The sequence below is a fragment of the Pan troglodytes genome, chromosome 2 (assembly GCF_028858775.2).
Source record: "Pan troglodytes isolate AG18354 chromosome 2, NHGRI_mPanTro3-v2.0_pri, whole genome shotgun sequence".
Taxonomy (NCBI): Eukaryota; Metazoa; Chordata; class Mammalia; order Primates; family Hominidae; genus Pan; species Pan troglodytes.
This window is the reverse complement of record NC_086015.1, coordinates 125,855,205-125,872,329: the sequence shown is the minus strand read 5'-3', so window position 1 is coordinate 125,872,329 and position 17,125 is coordinate 125,855,205. Positions and strand designations below refer to the sequence as shown.

General features: G+C 39.0%; 1 protein-coding gene across 22 annotated transcripts in view; it reads right to left on the bottom strand.

The window, feature by feature from the left end:
• PARP15 (poly(ADP-ribose) polymerase family member 15) overlaps window positions 1-17,125 on the bottom strand; it is a 53,305-nt gene that overhangs the window by 33,345 nt on the left and 2,835 nt on the right. The gene's annotated exons all lie outside the window — the stretch shown is intronic.

The following is a 17,125-nucleotide window of genomic DNA, read 5'->3' as shown; positions in this document are numbered from 1 at the left end:
TGCTTGAGCCCAGGAAATCAAGGTGGCGGTGAGCCATGATGGCACCACTGCACTCCAGCCTGCGTAACAAAGCGAGACCCTGTCTCAAAAAGATGAAAAATAAGTAAATAAGTAAACTTTCCTTATAGGTGTTCATATAGAGAATAACTATTACATTTCACAGAATTCTCTGACTAAACTCATAACTTGGCTCTGAGATTTAAAAGCAGATAGTTTATTATTATAATGTTTGAATATCAATTGTATTTAATATCCCAAATGCCAGTGAGTTTTTTACTTATTCCCCCCAAGAAACCTAGCATAGCCAACCCTGTCTGTATTCCCCAGCCCTTACTACTTAAATGTACCCCGGATATATTTCCAACTGTATTTCTTACCTGGAGACTTTCTCTAGTGCCAAATCTCATTTGGCTTGCTGGTGTAGCAGAGAGGAAGTACAGGTATACTGAACCCCCCTCCACAATCCCCCACCACCAGCCCTCATCCAGTGATTGACAGGAGCTGGTATAAAAATACAGCAGCAACCTTGCCTCCCAGAGAGATTCACTATGAGTTTCCCCAGTGGGATTAAGTGGGAGCTGATTTGATGATGCACCCTACCAGTTTCCTTTACTTTCTTTCTTTCTTTCTTTTTTTTTCTGAGATGGAGTATTGCTCTGTCACCCAGGCTGCAGTGAAGTGGCGTGATCTCGGCTCACTGCAACCTCTGCCTCCCGGATTCAAGTGATTCTCCTGCCTCAGCCTCCCAAGTAACTGGGATTACAGGTGCACACCACCACACCCCGCTAATTTCTGTATTTTTTTCTTTTCTTTTTGAACAGAGTCTTGCCCTGTCACCCAGGCTGGAGTGTAATGGCACGATTTTGGCTCACTGCAACCTCTGCCTCCCGGGTTCAAGCGATTCTCCTGCCTCAACCTCCTGAGTAGCTGGGATTACAGGCACTCGCCACCACACCCGTCTAATTTTTTGTATCTTTACAAAGATACAAAAATTATCTTTTTAATTGTTGGCCAGGCTGGTCTCGAACTCCTGACCTCGTGATCTGCCCGCCTTAGCCTCCCAAAGTGCTGGGATTACAGGTGCGAGCCACCACACCCGGCCCTACTTTCTGTATTTTTAGTAGAGACACAGTTTCACCACGTTGACCAGGCTGGTCTCAAACTCCTGACCTCAAGTGATCCACCCGCCTCGGCCTCCCAAAGTGCTGGGATTACAAGCATAAGCCACTGCACCCAGTCTGTTTCCTTTATTTTCTTAGTTAAATAAGTTGCACTTGAATCCTGTCTTGGGGTCCTCTTCAGGAGGCACTCAAACTAAGACATATCCCTGAGTACTCCATAATAATGCATTTGGAGTTTGACTATTAATCGATCATAGAATTTTAGAATTTAAAGGGTCATGACAGACCATCCAGGATAGAAACTTCATTGTCCTGAAAAGGAAACCAGTGTGCAGATGGATGAAATCATTTGATCAAAATCAAACTACTAGCTAATGAAGGACACAGTACTTGAATGTGGTCTCTTGACACCCAGTTCAGTTCTACTCTTCATGGAATCTGAGCTTATCTACCTCATGGTATTTCTCACACAAATGGTAAAAATATAGTACATGTTATCCCTCTTGCACTTGTGACAGACATTACTAATCCATATCAGCATTCTTTTTCAATCAACCCAGATCCAGTCTCAGAATCTTCCTCAACACAGAGCTCCAGGCAACAATTATCATTTGGTCAGATGTAATCCATGAAACTAAATCTATTTCCCATGCCTGATCTCACTCAAAAAGGATATCAATTTTTTTTTGTTTAAAATTGTCTTTGATTATTTTTCAGTCTGTGCTTTGGCAGTGGGTTTCTGGGCAATACTTTCATTTGCTCAAGAATTTCATGATTTGTTACTCTTCTGCATGCACGCTGGTATGTTTGATGAAAGTTTTATCCGTGATCTCTCACCCAGAGAATTCTCTGGGTGAGAGTCTTAAAGCATTGATGTGAAGACTAGAAAACCTCCCAAAAGAACCAGCTACATTCTCAGTCACATTTTGGTTTTCCTTTTTGTTTTGGTTGGTGCTTTCTCTTATTGTCTTTAATTGTGTTACAACTCTTCACATCCTCCAGACAACCAATTATTATGACCATCTCCTTGAACATATCAAATTCAATCAAAATCCTATCATCCTCTAAACTGTTTTCTATGTCCTCCCATACTGCTGGCTTCATATTCAATCTGTTGACTTGATATTTAGACACAATGCAGGAGGATTTTTTAGAAACATGTTCTCTACAGGTCTTGATGACACTGATTTTTTTTCGGTCTTCCTTGAGTAAGCTGGGTGGTTGTAGACCTGCATGTTGCCTCCAACCCCTTACGGCTGCCTTGGGGTCATGTTACCTCACAGTGACAACTTCTCATCCTGTGATTTGTCATTCTGATCAGGTGATGCATTTTAGGCAGGAACTTCCATATGCGAGGATCCAGGGCCACCAGGAGTGGTGCTGGCCTGGCAACTTTTTCAGGGACTTTTCCCCTTGATACAAGGCTGTGCCCAAAGACACACAACACTGGGACACAGAAATGGGCCTTTCATTGAAGACCCAGACTTTTTGGTCAAGTAGGTGTTCACCACCAAAAATAAAAATAAAGGGTAGGCATCATTCAGACAAAACCAAATGGTAATATTTTAAAGAGTAAAAGGTACCTCTGGCACATAAATGCTGACACTCATGAGACTGAAATAGAGTGTCTTCCTAAAATGGCACCACTGTCAACAGCTCAGTGAAAGATGTGACATTCGTAAATGCAATGGAGGTAATCCTCAACTAATGGAACAAGTCAATTCCATGCATGTTTACTTAGCCATAAAGTTTTATCACATTGGTCTGATTTTCCCACTGACATTCGTTGTAATATTGAAAAGGTAATTCTTTTCCTGAAAAAGTCTTGCCCTTAGAGATTCAATAAATACAAGCAACAATGCAGGAGCAATTCAAAATAACCTCTTTAAAGTAAGGTCATTACTATTTTTGAAAGGAATGGTTATAATAGTCAAAAATATTAGAAACAATTTTGTGCTATAATTGAAAGAAGTCATAAAATTAGGTCAGATTCCCTAGCAACAGAGCCTGAGTTTGGGATTCATATGCAAGTGATTTATTAAGGTTGTGCCCGCAGGAGAAACATGTAAGAAGTGAGAGATGACGATAGAGAAGGGGAAGAAGCTAAGCTAGAATATGTTTTTCGGTGTACCCTGGTATCTGCCTGATCTCCCAGGGAGCTCTAGAGTATATAACTTCCATAACAGCATTTGTCCCTCCTAGGGGCAAGGGAGCTCAGTTCCTCTACCTCCATACCAGTCAGTTATTGTCTACAGACCATCTGATCAGGAGATGAATGTCAACTTCCAGGCACCTCCGGGAGAGGCACCCTTCAGTCTCCCAAAGGCGGTCCCCTGGGAAAGAATCCAAATGTGAGTCCTTAATGGTAATACAGTCAATAAGCAGTTGGCTTATGAATGTACCTGATAAGTAAAAGAGACCAAGCCCAGGGCATCTGGGAGAGGCACAAAAGAAAAGAAAGACCACTAAGGAAAGTCCAAAGAATAACTGCACAAGTTTGAGAGAAAGAGAATGCGGCTCAGCAGCTAAGTCATATAAAAACGTCTAAGGGATCCTGATTGGCAGTAAACTCAGTACAAATTAACAGTAATGTAGCTCTGTTTAAGGAAGAAAAAAAAAAAAAAAGGCCACCAAATGCAAGGATGTGGAGCAGCAGGAACACTCATTCATTGCTGGTGGGAATGCAAAATGCTACAGCCACTTTGGAAGACAGGCAGTTTTTTACAAAACTAAACATACTCTTCCCATATGATTCAGCAGTTGCATTACTTGGTACTTACCCAAATAAATTGAAAACTTTTGTTCACACAAAACCTGTACGTGAATGTTTCTGGAAGCAATAAAGCTTTATTCATAACTGCCAAAACTTGGAAGCAACCAAGATGTCCTTCTGTAAGTGAGTGGATAAATAAACTATGGTACTTCCATACGATAGAATATTATTTAGCACTAAAAAGAAAAAGAACTGAGTTATCAAGCCACAGAAAGACATGGAAGAAACTTAAATGCAGATTTCTAGGTGAAAGAAGTCAGTCTGAAAAGGCTACATACTGTATTATTTAACTATATGACATTCTGGAAAAGGCAAAATTCTAGAGACAGTAAACAGATGAGTGGTTGCCAGAGATTTCAGAGAAGGAGGGAGGGATGAATAGGTGGAGCACAGGCAATTTTCAGGGCAGTGAAACTATTCTGTATGATATTGTAATGGTGGACACATGACATTATGCATTTGTCAAAAACAATGGAACAGGCCAGGGCAGTGGCTCATGCCTGTAATCCCAGCACTTTGGGAGGCTGAGGCAAGTGGATCACCTGAGGTCAGGCGTTTGAGACCAGCCTGGCCAACATGGTGAAACCCCATCTCTACTAAAAATACAAAAATTAGCTGGGCGTGGTGGCAAGCACCTGTAGTCCCAGCTACTTGGGAGGCTTGACCCAGTAGGTGGAGGCTGTAGTGAGCTGAGATCGCACCACTGTACTCCAGCCTGGGTAACAGAGCAAGGCTCCGTCTCAAAAAAAAAAAAAAAAAAAAAAAAAAACCCACAAAAGACAAACAAAAACCAATGGAACTATACAACACAAAAAGTGAACTCTAAACTATGGACATTAGTTAATAACAATGCATTGGTTCATTAATTGCAACAAATGTATCACACTAATGCAAGATGTTAATAATAGGGGAAACTAGGGGAGAGGGGGTATTTGAGAATTTTCCGCTTTCTGCTAAATTTTTCTGTGTACCTAAAACTACTCTAAAAACAAAATCCTTTCCTTAAAAAAAAAAAAAAAGGTAATAATGAATTTGGGGGCAATACTAATAGAAACATACTAACAAGAATGGGCATGAATAACGACTTTATTCTACTTTTCACTGTTAAAAACAGGCAACACCTGTGGTATGTGCTTACTTCAAAGTGCCAAATGGTGCAAAGGGATTATGAAAACTAGGTATGTGCAGAATAGAAAAACCGATGCCCTGAAAGGATGCAAAACCATGTCACATGAGGATATGCAGAAGGGAATGAGAATCTTTAACTTGCAGGAGTAGAGTTAACGAGTGGGGTGGAATGCAAGAGCAGTTGTCTTTAGACATTTGAAGAGCTGCCTTATGAAGGAATGATTTCTACTACTCTAAGTTGGTATGTACCGCTATAGTAAAACATATTTGGGCTTAACATAAAGCTACATTTTAAAATAATGAGAACTGCCCTAAGATGGAATGGGTAGGTCAACATGGGAAACAATAACTTCTCAGGCAAGCAGAAGATAGACCATCACTTAGTGGTCTGGTTTTACATCTAAGTGAACTCTTTTGCCTTTTTTCTCCCATATTTTTCTTAATTGAACTCCCTAGCCTACTTTGAATGCATTTTACTAGTAAAAATAGTTTTATTTTAGTACTCTTATGTCAGAGGTGATAGCAATGAAGGACAGTGAAAATGAAAGAGTGAAATACTTAAATAACATTTAATAATGGCATTTTGTGCTTATACCTGCTAAGAATTATAGTTATCCAAAACACAATTCATACCTGTTATTTCTCACCAAATTAGTAACTTGTGTTTCCCATTTGTTCTTAATTTGATAATTATAATAGCTTTATTTATTGGGTACCTGTTATGTGTCAGATATTTTGTAAATATTATCTCACTTAATTTAATCTTAACAATGAGCCTGTGAGATAGATACTTTCTGAATGAGGAAACAAGCCTGGTGCAATGGTTCATGTCTGTAGTCCCAGTACTTTGGGAGGCCAAGGCAGGAGGATCATTTGAGGCCAGGAGTTCAAGACAAGCCTGGCCAACATAGCAAAACCCCATCTCTATGAAAACATTGAAAAATTAGCTGGGCTTGGTGGTGCACACCTGTAATCCCAGCTACACTGGAGGCTGAAGTGGAAAGATTACTAGAGCTCAGGATTTTGAGGCTGCAATTAGCTCTGATTATGCCACTGCATGCCTGGGCAACACAGTGAAACCCTGTCTCAAATAAGTAAATAAATAAACGAAGAAAAGGAAAGAAAGAAAGAAAGAGAGAGAGAGAGAGAAAGGAAAGGAAAGGAAAGAAAAGAAAAAAGAAAAAAAGAGAAAGGCAAGGAAGAAAGGCAAGAAAAAGAAAGAGAGAGGAGAGAGAGAGAATCAGAAAGTGACTTTGCCATTGTTATCCAGCTAATAAAATCTGGAAGGATTTAGATCTATACGTTTGGGATTTTTTTTTTTTTTTTTTTTTTTTTTGAGACAATGTCTCGCTCTGTTGCCCAGGCTGGAGTGCAGTGGCCCAATATCATGGCTCACTGCAGCCTCAGACTCCTGGGCTCAAGTGATCATCCTCTCACCTCGGCTTCCCAAGTAGATGGGAGCACAGCCATGTGCCACTACACCTGGCTAATACATTTGGGATTCTAAAGGACAGGCTGGGCGTGGTGGCTCACGCCTGTAATCCCAGCACTTTCGAGGCTGAGGCAAGATCAGCCTGCCCAACATGGTGAAACCCTGTCTCTACTAAAAATACAAAAAATTAGCTAAGCATGGTGGCGCACGCCTGAAGTCCCAGCTACTCAGGAGGCTGAGGTGGGATAATTGCTTGAACCCGGGAGGCAGAGCTTGCAGTGAGCCGAGATCATGCCACTGCACCCCTGCACTCCAGGGTGACGAGCAAAACTCCATCTCAAAAAAATAAAAAGTTAAAAAAAGAATAAAATAAAAATAAAGGACAGTGGTGCTCTAGTATTTCTATATAGATGGCTTAGGTGTGACAATCTGGCTGGAAGTAGAGGGTGGTAAAGGGAGCCAGTCTTGAAGCTGTACCTTCTTGGATTGTGAAAGTAAGATCACTCTCGATCCCTACCTCCTGGTCATTGAGCCTTTGTGTAGTCTCCTTCCATATCATATCAGAGTTGGCTGTGTGACCAACAAAATATGGCAGAAGTGACGCTATGTCACGTCTGAGGCTGGTGTATGAAAAGCACTGCAGCTTTCTGCGCTCTCATGGCCTCCCTTTCTCTCTCTCTCTTTCCCCCTTCCTCCCACAGATAACTCAATCTGGGGGAAGTCAGCTGCCATATTATGAACAGCCCTATGGAGAGGCCCTCGAAGTCAAGGGACTGAAGTGTCTGACAGGAGCCATGTGAGTGGGCTCAGAAGCAGACTCTCCAGTCGCAGTCAAGCCTACGATGACTGCAGCCCCAACCAACAACTGAATAACCACGTCATGATAGATACTGAGCCAGAATCACCCAGCTAAGCTGCTCTCAAATTCCTGATCACAGAAAGTGTGTGATAATAAATGTTTGTTATCTAAAACACCCAAGTTTTGTGGTAATTTGTTATGTAGCAATAGAAAAGTAAAAATATAAATTGTATGCTTATATAGGATGGCTTGAGGAGGCAGGCTGGTAGAGACAGTGGGGATAAGGCTGAAACTCCCATCCCCTAATCCTTTTTAGCAAAGTCATTGCTGAGAGCCAAGCTCTAACCACTATACCAGCAATATGAAATTTAAAGGTCTTAACAAAAAACGTGTAAATATATACCCATGGGTTCAACCAACCATTGATTGAAAATACTTTTTAAAAAATACAAAATAACAATACAACAGTGAAAAATAAATAAAAATACAGTATAACAACTATTTACATAGCATTTACACTGCATTAGGTATTATAAAGTAATCTAGAGATGACTTAAAGTATATAGAAGGATGCATGTAGGTTACATGCAAATACTAGGCCATTTTATATAAGGGACTTGAGGATCCATGGATTTTGGCATTGCTTGGGGTCCAAGAATCTATCCCCTGTGGATACTGAGGGACAACTCTGTGTATTATAATATGCATATATATAAAATCTATATCTATAGACTAGAAAAGAAAATGCATCTATTCCTTAGCAGCGAATGCACATATTGCAACAAAATTTATTTTTCCAAATTGCAACAAATACTGTTCTTTTAATATAAGGTATGGACTGGGATATAAAATATATTTTTTAGGATGTATTGTGGAAAAAGAAAAAAAAAAAAAAGCTGGGCGCAGTGACTCACATCTGTAATCCCAGCACTTTGGGAGGCCGAGGCAGGCAGATCACCTGCAGTTGGGAGTTCGAGATCAGCCTGACTAACATGGAGAAGCCCCATCTCTACTAAAAATACAAAATTAGCCAGGCGTGGTGGCGCATGCCTCTAATTACAGCTACTCAGGAGGCTGAGGTAGGATAATCACTTGAACCCAGGAGGCGGAGGTTGCAGTGAGCCGAGATCGCACCATTGCACTCCAGCCTGGGCAAGAAGAGCAAAACTCCATCTCAAACGTCTCACAAAAAGAAATGTTGGCCAGACGAGATGGGTCACACCTGTAATCCAAGCACTTTGAGAGGCTGAGGGGGTTGGATCACTTGAGCCCAGTAGTTTGAGACCAGCCAGGGCAACATGGTGAAACACCCTTTCTACAAGAAAATTTTAAGGGCTCTCCAGATGTCAAAAGCAGCATTATGGACTAGGTGATGAGTATGTAAGGGCTCTCCAGATGTCAAAAGCAGCATTATGGACTAGGTGATGAGTATGTAAGAAAGAAGCCCTTAAAATTTCTTTTTTTTCCATCGTGGTTATACTCTGCTAAATGGTTAGCCAGTCACAAAAGGCCACATATTGTATGAATCCATTTATGTGAAATGTCCAGAATATATAAATCCATGAAGACAGAAAGTATAGTAGTGGTTACCAGAGTTTGGGGGAGGAGGAAATAAGGAGTGACTGCTAATGCATATGGAGTTTCTCTTGCGGTGATGAAAATTTCTTTGTTTTATTTATTTTTATTTTTTAGAGACAGTCTTGCTCTGTTACCCAGGCTGGAGTGCAATGGCACAATCATGGTTCACTGCAGCCTCAATCTCCCTGGCTCAAGTGATCCTCCCACCTCAGCTTCTGAAGTAGCAGGGATTACAGGTATGAGCCACCACGCCTTGCTGAAAATTTCTAAAAGTAGATAGCAGTGGACTCTGTAAACATACTAACAACCACTGAATTGCGCACTTTTAAAGAGTGAATTTTATGGCATGTAAATTATATCTTAATAAAGCTGGTACCAAAAAACAAGAATCAATAAACCAAAAAAAAAAAAAAAAAATCAATAAACCAATTCCTAGAAAATATATAGATATGATACATTAGCTCATAGTAACAGAATAACTTAATTTTAATGGCAAAAATAAGCCTCAACAGATATTCTCTGCTCTTGCATAAATATATTACAAATAATAATAGTCTCCAAGGTAATTATAGATATAATAAAATAAAACTTAATCTCAAGACACTAACATGATAAACTATAAAATTTGGTAAAATGAAAGCAAAATGTAGATATTTTTAAAAAGATAATACCAAAGGAAATGATTAGGAACTTGGCTTGCTACACTTTAAAATGCATCTTTCCACAGACTGGGAGAAAAGTTTTGCAAAAGATATATCTGATAAAAAGAAGTGTTATCTAAAACATACAAAGAACTCTTAAAAGTCAACAATTTTTAAAAAAAACACCAAATTTTAAAATGAGCAAAAGATGTGAACAGACACTTCACCAAGGAGGATATACAGACAGTAAATAAGCATATGAAAAGATGCACAATGTCATGTTAGTGAGTTGCAAATTCAAACAACAATGAAGCAGGGTGAAGTGGCTCACACCAGCCTGTAATCCTAGTACTTTAGGAGACTGAGAAGGGAGGATTTCTTGAGTCCAGGACTTCAAGACCTGGACAATATAGTGAGACCTCATCTCTACAAAAAATAAACAAAATAAGCCAGGTGTGGTGGCTTATAGTCCCAGCTACCAGGGAGGCTGAGGTGGAAGGATCACTTGATCCCAGGAGGTTGCGGCTGCTGTAAGTGATTGTGCCACTGCACTCCAGCCTGGGGGACAGAGCGAGACCCCAGCTCAAAAAATAAATAAATAAAAATAAAAACAAAACAACAATGAGCTACCCTATACGCCTGTTAGAATGGTGAAAATCCAGAACATTGGCAACACCAAATGCTGGCAAGGATGTGGAGCAACAGGAACACTCATTTGTTGTTGATGGGAATGCAAAATGGTACAGCTACTTTGAAGACAGTCTTGCAGTTTCTTACAAATCTAAACATACTCCTCTCATATTATCCAGCAGGCATGCTCATTGGTATTTACCCAAATGACTTGACAACTTTTGCCCATGCAAAAATCTGCACATAAATATTTATAGCAGCTTTATTCATAATTGCCAAAGCTTGGAAGCAACCAAGATGTCCTGCAGTAGGTGAATGGATACATAATCTACAGTACATTCAGACAAAGGACTATCATTTAGTGCTAAAAAGAAATGAGTTATCAAGACACACACACACAAAACCACAGAGGAAACTTAAGGCATATAACTAAGTGAAAAAAGTCAATCTGAAAAGGCAAAATACAGTATGATTTCAACTATATGACATTCTGGAAAAGGCAAAGTTATGGAGACAGTAAAAAGATCAGCTGTTGCCAAGAGGGAGGATGAATAGTAGAGCACAGAGAGTTTTTAGGGCAGTGAAATTACTCTGTATGATACTATAATGGTATATACATATTATTAAACATTGTCAAAATCCATAGAATGTACAACAGCCAGAGTGAACCCAAATATAAACTAGGGGCTTTGGGTGATAATGATGTGTCAATGTAGGTTTATAAATTGTGACAAATGTACCACTCTGGCACTGGATGTTGATAGTTGGGGGGATTGTGTGCGGGTGGGGTGTGAGGGGTATATAGGAACTCTGTACTTCCTGCTAAATTGTGCTGGGAACCTAAAACTACTCTAAAAATTAAAGACTATTTTTTAAAAATGCATCCTTAAATACCAATTATAAAACTAAATAGTTCTAAGTTAAGAACGGATAATATAAGAACCACAATAGCAATTCTAGAAATAAGCCTTAATCTCTCAAAAAGTTTAACATATGGGTTGGGCATGTTGGCTCATGCCTGTAATCCCAGTACTTTGGGAGGCTGAGGTGGGAGGATCACTTCAGGCCAGGAGTTTGAGACCAGCCTAGGCAACACAGCAAGTCTTCATCTATACAAAATCTTTTCAAAAAATTAGCTGGGCATGGTGGTGTGTTCCTGTAGTCCTAGCTACTTAGGAGGGTGAGGTGGGAGGATCACTTGAACACAGGTTAGAGTGAGTCATGATTAGGCCACTGCACTCCAACAGAGATGATAGGAAAAAAAAATACGCTTAACATATGAAATATTAAGAATAGGAGAGTGAAAATATGAATCATCACTTAATAAATATTGTTGGGAAAGTTGGGTTTTATTATGAAGAAAATTAAATATCAATTCATACCTCACAACCAACACCTACTCACAGTAAAACTAACACTGATGGGTTACAATTTTTAACTTTTAACACCCCAAAAGTAGTAGAATAAAAGTTCTATATTTATTTAACTAACTGTACTAAGGTGAAAATGTGTCAACTAATAAAGCAAATAGAAGATCTACCAATGGCTATTGATATGGATTCGCATAAAATACTAAAACATTAATTTTAAAAAAAGACATTTGCAAAACAGCAGTTACTCAAGAAATGTCGGTTCATAAATTGACACAATGGAACACAAGGCTGTATCCTCAACCAGGGTGGTAAACTGTCTAAAGTTCCAGAAATGGAATAGGGGATGGCAGTTTATGGAGTCCATGTGATAAATCAAAATAGTCTTCTATCAGATGATTGATGAAAGGGCGAGTTCAGTATGCAAAAATGTAAATGTATCAGACCAGTCTGGTTCAGCTTTTATGTAACAAAGTTGTAAGTTGTTTTTCAGTTGCCATAGACCCCCAGGTTGAAGGTCACGTAGCTGAACACCCAAGTGTGCAACCACGGGCAGAACCTAAGTGTTCAGGAGCAAGGAATGGGGACTGTATTAAGTAGTGGACACTACATGGCAGGATCCAGGATCCAATCAGATAAAGCCCTGATGTCACTCCATAACAGGATCCAGTCAGATCATGTCTCTTAGCACTACCTCTTTGCAAGATCCAATCAGATCATACCCCATTATTCTATGGCTATAAAATCTGACCCAGCCTCCAGATTGGAGAGACAGATTTAAACAAGGTCTCCCTCTGTCACCCAGGCCAGAGTACAGAAGTGCAAACACTACTCTCTGCAGCTTTGACCTCCTGGGCTCAAGCGATCCTCCCACCTCAGCCTCCTGAGTAGCTAGGTAGATTTACGCACTTCCTCCTGTCTGTGTCAGCTGACTCAAAATAAATCTTTCTCACTGCAAAAACCTGGTACTTTAGTATTTGGCTTTCCATTACACAAGCAAATAGACCCAGTTTAGTTCGGTGACAAAAGGGCACTTCGGAGATATCAATGTTTAAAGCACTAGAATATGAGTTACATAAAAGTCAAGCAAATCAAGAATGGGTGAGGTTTTGAAAATCTATTACTATAATTCACCATATTAATAGGTTTAAGGAAAAAAAACCAACATGATTATTTCCAAAAATACTGAAAAAGCTTAGACCAAATTTAACACCGATTCCTAACAAAATCTCTTGAAAAATGGAAATGGGCCCGGCGTGGTAGCTCATGCCTGTAATCCCAGCACTTTGGGAGGCCACGGCGGGTGGATCACCTGAGGTCAGGAGTTCAAGACCAGCCTGACCAACGTGGTGAAACGCCGTCTCCACTAAAAATGCAAAAATTAGCCAGGCATGGTCACACATGCCTGTAATCCCAGATACTCGGGAGGCTGAAGCAGGAGAATCGCCTGAACCCGGGGTGTGGAGGTTGTAGTGAGCCAAGATTGTGCCATTGTACTTCAGCTTGGGCAACAAGAGTGAAACTCCATCTCGGAAAAAAAAAAAAAAAAGAAAGAAAGAAATGGATGAATATTTCCTTAACATGATAAAAACAGATGAACTTCAATCCCAAAGGAGCATCTTACTTAGGAAAACTTTGTAGGTATTTTTTCATTAACGTCAGGAACAAGGTAAGTATGGTAACTATGATTTAACGTTGTTCTGTAGGAACTAACTAATGCAATTATATTGGTCAAAAAACAAGATCATAGAATAGAAAAAGATGAAATAAAACTGTCTTCACTTGAAGGTGACATGATTTATACCTGGAAGACCCTAAATTAAGTGGAAAATAATAATAATAATTTTAAAAACTCAGCTGGCAGTAATATATAAAATGAGCATGCAAACATCAAAAGCTTTAGGACTTCTACTTAGGCAAATATGAGTAACACACTTCCTATCCCACTTTAAACAATTAGAAATTTTGTTAAAAGATATCTAAAATATTTTTTGAGATATTTGATAACAGGCAATATGGGACAGTGATTCCTTGGAGAGAAGAAACAAATAAGGTGAATGCTACAATTGCTCCACATGGAGCTTACCACATAGGCTTACCACATAGGCTTACCACATGGAGAGCGGTGCAAGCCACAAAGCAGGAAAAAGAAACTCAGGAGAAGCCTGGAAGCCTCACTGAGTTGAGGAGACAGACAGACTTGGGACTTACCGGAGGCTAAAGTGACTAGAAATTACAAGTCAGAGTACTGGAGAGGAGAGAGTTGCGCAAAGAGCTCCAGAAGTCTACAGAGGATCCCTCTTGAGTCTCAAATGACAAAAGGGCTAAGAATAGTGCCTGTTCTCAATAGCCACAGTAGAAAAATCTCATAATTCTTATGGTATAGGGTAAAGCATTCAGAAGGGTTTTGCCTCCATGGTGGAAAAATTAACTATAGATTAAAGATCACTCTGCTCCTGCCTAACAAAGCTTAAAAGCAAGCCTCAAACAGGTGAAACATTTCTCAAGTAACTTAACTGTAACCCAGATACAATCTCAAGAATATTTGTTAAAGTGCAAAAATATTCAGGACTCAACAAGGTGAAATTCATATAATGTCTGGCATCCAATCAAAAATTACTAGGCATGAAAAAAGTAGCAATATATAATGCATAATGAAGAGAAAAATAAATCAATTGAAACTAATTTAAAAATGATACAGACTGTGCTTGGTGGCTCACACCTGTAATCCCAGCACTTTGGGAGGCCGAGGTGGGTGGATCACCTGAGGTCAGGAGTTTGAGACCAGCCTGACCAACATAGTGAAACCCTATCTCTACTAAAAATACAAAAAAAAAAAAAAAACTAGCCAGGCATGGTGGCAGGCACCTGTAATCCCAGCGTTTAGGAGGCTGAGGAAGGAGAATTGCTTGAACCTGGGAGACAGAGGTTGCAGTGAGCCGAGATCACGCCATTGCACTCCAGCTTGGGCAACAAGAGCAATACTCCATCTCAAAAAAAAAAAAAAAAAAAAAAAAAAGATACAGATAATAGAATTAGTAAACAAAGATATTAAAGCAATTATTATAATGGTATTTCATACTTCCAAGAAGGTAGAGGAAAACACGGGCATACTTAGCAGACACTTACTATAAAGGAGAACCAAATCAAACTCCTAGAGAGAAAAAATACAATGCCTGAGGTAAAAAAGAAAAAAAAACACTGTAAACACTGTATGGGATTAACAGCATAATTATATACAGCAGAAACAAAAGACAAGTGAAATTTAAGTCACAGCAATGGAAACTATGCAGAATGAAAGACACAAAATAATGAATAAATTATTAGTAAGCTATGGCAAAACTTTAAGAGGACTAATACGAAAGAGAGAGAGGAAGGTACAGGAGAAAATATTTGAAGAAATTATAGCCAAAAAAATTCAAATTTGATGAAAACTATAAACCAAGAAGCACAATAAACATGAAGAAAAACGACACCTAGACACATCTACTTGATTAAAACCAGTGATAAGGAGAAAATCTGAACAGCAATTAAAGAAAAAAGAATTACACACAGAAGGGTAAAGATAAGAATGACAGCAGACTTCCAGTTAGAAATAATGCAAGCTAGAAAACAGTAGAGCAATATCTTTAACTGTCAACTTAGAAAATGTCATTCATGCTGGGTGCAGTGGCTCTTACATTTAATCTCAACACTTCGGGAGGCTGAGGTGAGAGAATTGCTTGAGTCTGGGGGTTCAAGACCAGCCTGGGCAATATAGTGAGACCCCATTTCTACAAAAAATGTTTAAAAACCAGCTGAATGCCAAGATGGTGCGTGCTTGTGGTCCCAGCTACTCAGGAGGCTGAGGTGAGAGGATCACTTGAGCCCAGGAAGTCAAGGCTGCTGTGAGCAGTGTTTGCACCACTGCATTCCAGCCTGGATGACAGAGGGAGACCTTGTTTCAAAAAAAAAAAGGAAATATCATTCACAATAAATGTGAAATAAAAACCTTTCAGACATGCAAAAGCTGAAAGAACTCATCACCAGTAGACCAGTGCTATAAGAAATGTTAAAAGGTTTTCAGAGAGAACAACAATAATGCTAGATGAAAATGGTAAAATGTGAGTAAATATAAAAGACTGGTTCACTTATTTTTTAAGTCACTTTTAATCTCCAAATAACCAAAACTATCTTAAGAAAGAACAACTAAGCTGGTGATCTTTCACTTCCTGATTTCAAAACATATTACAAAGCTACAGTAATCAAAACAGTACAGTACTGGCATAAAGAAGACATATAGAACAATGGACCAAAAAAGAAAAGCTTGATGGCATTGAATTTGGCAATGATTTCTTGGATATGACACCAGAAACACAGGCAATAAAAGTAAGAATAAACAAATGGACTACGTGAAGCAAAAAACTGCATAGCAAAGGAAACAATCAACAGAATAAAAAGGTGACCTACAGAACAGGAGAAAATATTTGCAAATCATATATTGGTGAAGAGGTTAATATTCAGAACATACAAAGAACCCCTACAACTCAACTTCAACAAAAACCTGATTTAAAAATGGGCCAAGGACTTGAATAGACATTTCTCTGAAGAAGATATACAAATGGATGACAAGAATATAAAAAGATGCTCAACACTGCTAATCATTAGGGAAATAAAAATCAAAAGCATGGTGGAATATCACCTCATACCCATTAGGATGGGTGCTGTGAAAGAAAAGGAAAGGAAAGGAAGATGGGAAGGAAGGAAGAAAGAAAATAAATAACAAGTATTGTCAAGGATGTGAAGAAATTGGAATCCTTGTGTACTGTTGGTGGGAATGCAAAAATGATTTGGTTGCTATGGAAAACAGCATGGCAGTCCTAAAAAAATTAAAAATAGGATTACCATATGATCCAGCAATCCCAGTTCTGGATATAAATACAAAAGAATTGAAAACAGGATCTTGAAAAGATACAATAATCTGTCACTTAATGATGGGGATACAGTCTGATAAATGTGTTATTAGGCAATTCTGTCATTGTGTGAACATCATAGAGTGTACTTACACAAACCCAGATGGTATAGCCTACTATACACCTAGGCTATATGGTATAGTCTATTGCTCCTAGGCTACAAATCTATACAGCATGTTAACATACTGAATACTACAGGCAAGTGTAACACAATGGGATTTGTGTATTAAACATATCTAAATATAGAAAAGGTACAGTAAAAACACAGTATTATAATCTTCCAGGACCAGCATGGTTTACATGGTCGGTCACTGACTGAACTTCATTATGCAGAGCATGACTGTATTTGTACACCCAAGTTCATTATTATTAGTCACAATAGCCAAAAGGTGGAAGCAACCCAAATCCATCAGTTGGTGAATGTATAAACAAAATATGTTTATATATACGTATAAAATATTATTCAGCCTTAAAAAGGAAGGAAATTCTGACACATGCTATCACATGGATGAACCCGGAAGACATTATGCTAAGTGAAATGTCAGTCCCAAAAAGACAAACACATACTGTTTCAGTTTTGCAAGATGAAAAAGTTCTGAAGATTGCCTATGCAACAATGTAAACACACCTAACACTACTGAACTGTATACTTAAAAATGGTTAAGACGGTAAATCTGATGTTATATGTATTTTATCATTAT